Raw genomic sequence first — 2,954 nt, 5'->3', positions numbered from 1 at the left:
TTAAATCTAAACTCAAGCTCGACCAATCTGAATATCTAGATTAAAAATAATATTTTTTACTATTTTTTTATAATTTTTCATTTTTATCTTGAGATTCCATCATTATCATACTAACATTGATATTAATATACATAAAAAAATATATTAATTTTTAAAATAAAATTTAATTTAACCCCAAAAACTTACCAAATTCTAAATTTAGATCAACTCAAACCTGATTTGAAAATCACCAACCTGAAAACTCTCCAACTTAAACATGACTCGAGTGTTGGTGCTATAGGATTGAAAAGCTCTATCTAGGGGGTGAATAACGCGCATTATTTTTTCACTTTTTCAAAAAATAAAGAATACACAGTGGAAAAAATAGAAAGAAAAATAAAGCTAACACAGGTTGGTTTTACTTGGTTTGAAGTCTTCGACCACTTCTACTCTAAGGCTCGTACTACTGAGTGCTTTTGTTGAGCAATCTATTAATAGCTCGAATAAAAATATAAATATATAAGTATAAGACAATAAACAAATTGTACTGATAGTAAAGTAGAGTAGTAGCTTGAGTATTGGTTGTCAAAGTAGCATTTCGGTGTTATAGAGAGCTTCTGGAATAGCGAGTTAGCATGAAGTCATAGGAATTGATGATCTTCAATTGCTAGTCGAGCCTTCCTTTTATAGCTTCATCCAGATGCTTGGAACCATCCCGGGCGCCCCCATTAAGCTAACATGGCGTGACCTCGATGAAACTCTATTTGTCAAAGTTTATCATGATCAAGACACACTACAACAAAAATATTAAAAGACAACGGTTAAAAATCGTTGTCGTAGGCCCTTTAAATCGTTGTAATTGGCAGTGTTGTTAAAAGTGGCAAGCTACGACAACGGTTTTAAACAGTTGTCTTTGAATGAAAAGACAACAGTTTTGCAACGGTTTTAAACCATTGTCTTTGAATGAAATGACAACGGTTTAAAGCCGTTGTTAATTAGAGCATTTTTCTGCAAGTTACAATTATTTTGGGGGCTACGACAACGGTTTTTAACCGTTGATTTTGAGGGTGATAGACAACAATAATGGTTTTAAACCATTGTCTTTTAAATTATTATCTTTTAATACCAATATATCATATTTCAATTTAAATATATAATAAAGAATCATAATCAAGAAAGAATATTCCCACATCAATATCATTTAAAATGTTAGTTATACAAGAATTACAATCACAAAAGAAGAAACATATCTCATGTTCAAATAAAATTTATCCCAATATAAATAAATAAATAAACTCTATTTACAACTAATGAACAATAGCCAAAAGTCTAGAAACTTTTAATGGCGGTTCATGCCATGTAGGATTGCACTTAATTATTATCAACCCAAGTCCCATCACAATCTTCAACTTGTAGGATTTCATTGGACTCCTCTTTCTCACTTGCTTATTTTTTCATACCAACCTTTTCCAATATGAAGTTGGTGCCGAAGACTTGATAAGGTGCTTGGATGAGAATGTGAAGGGAGACGAGGAGGCAAGCCAAGCCAACCTTGAGGGAAAAGGTCACCCTGTCTGTGTCCTCTCTGGCAAACTCCCACACTTCCATTATCAATTTCCTCATTGGTATCGTGGCTTTGCCATTATGATCCTTGGTAGATTTCTTCATGCTTTCGGATTGTGGTGTTATGTTTGGTGGCAAGAAAATGTCGATCTGAATACTGCTACCTTTCTTTCTGTTCATTGTAGTTCTACATGTAAGAAAACAACATCGATAGCACAAGTATAGATGAAATTTTAAAAAATAAAAGTCTCTATATATATCTTACCTGAAGAATAGGGTGATTGTTGATGTATATGAAGCTAGCTCTTTGTTGGTGCTGAAATGAGTGAATGGAGAGATCGACATCAGAGAGCATTTAAAGAGAATTGGTAGATGAGATCATGGTAGTGCATCATTATTCTATTGATTGACAACAGTTCAAGGGAAAATCTAACATGTAAATATAGTTATATAAAGAAGCTATTGTAAAACTTACTTGAGTCAAATTGCTAACTTGGATATTGAACCTTTGAATGACTGCAATAATGTTCCTCTTTGGCACTGTAGTTTCTTCAATAAGGCTACTTGTTATATATCTATTTAAATACACACTTTAAAATTTAAACAATGTTAAATAAGGTCCAATGCATTATAAACAAAAAATTATAACAAGTATGAGGTCAAAAAAACATTGAACAATAGACATAAATCTTAAATGAGTTTCATATGCTAAATAAACTCCATCAAGAAGCTACTACTTGATTAAAGGATAAAGTTTCTAGTCTTAGTGAAAGTGCAGGCTCAACTTGCAACTTTAATCAACTTATTCAAGCAATAGCGGATACAACTTAATCAAGGGCTTCATGTAATTCCCACTAGTGGGTGATTCTTAATCAACAATTATTATCTTAAAGGAGGGATAAGGGATTCTCGGATAAATTTGTTGTATCATTGCAGAAACTAAGCTCTGATAGGTCTTGTTTCACCATCAAGTTTTTGGAAACAAAATAAAACCATTAGTGTGTTTAAGAAAACAAAGATTTCTAATCTACTTATCTGTCAAGCACCCAAGAGGTATGAGCTTCATCAAGACTAATAATCTGTGAATAAAGTCAATAGGAGATGAAGGACTAAGATTAAGGGCACTTTCAAAGAGAAACAATTATAATGTCAAGCAGAGGGAAAAATATAGAATTAAGTATTCAAATTATACAGTAGCCCAGCACAAGTGATACAATTGACTTCTTCCGAGACAATTAAGATATTGACAGACTTATTTTGCACTCATTTCTATCTCAAGAATGTTCTATTAAGAGGGAAAAAGCTAAACTAGATGTAAACTAACCTTTCCATTCGACATTGCAAGTATTTCTTCGATCCGCTCGATCTCTACGACCAGAAAAATGAGAAGGCAATTAGAAATAATCATAAGA

General features: G+C 32.5%; 1 long non-coding RNA gene across 1 annotated transcript; it reads right to left on the bottom strand.

The window, feature by feature from the left end:
• Positions 1 to 1,714: 1,714 nt before the first annotated feature.
• Positions 1,715 to 2,165, bottom strand: LOC122018845. The gene is made up of 3 exons (XR_006121925.1): positions 2,018 to 2,165; positions 1,808 to 1,858; positions 1,715 to 1,729 (listed from the first exon to the last, which is right to left on the bottom strand). It is a non-coding gene; the product is annotated as an uncharacterized LOC122018845 (long non-coding RNA).
• Positions 2,166 to 2,954: the final 789 nt, after the last annotated feature.

Source organism: Zingiber officinale, chromosome 9A (genome assembly GCF_018446385.1).
Source record: "Zingiber officinale cultivar Zhangliang chromosome 9A, Zo_v1.1, whole genome shotgun sequence".
NCBI lineage: Eukaryota > Viridiplantae > Streptophyta > Magnoliopsida > Zingiberales > Zingiberaceae > Zingiber > Zingiber officinale.
This window is presented reverse-complemented; position numbering and strand designations above follow the sequence as displayed.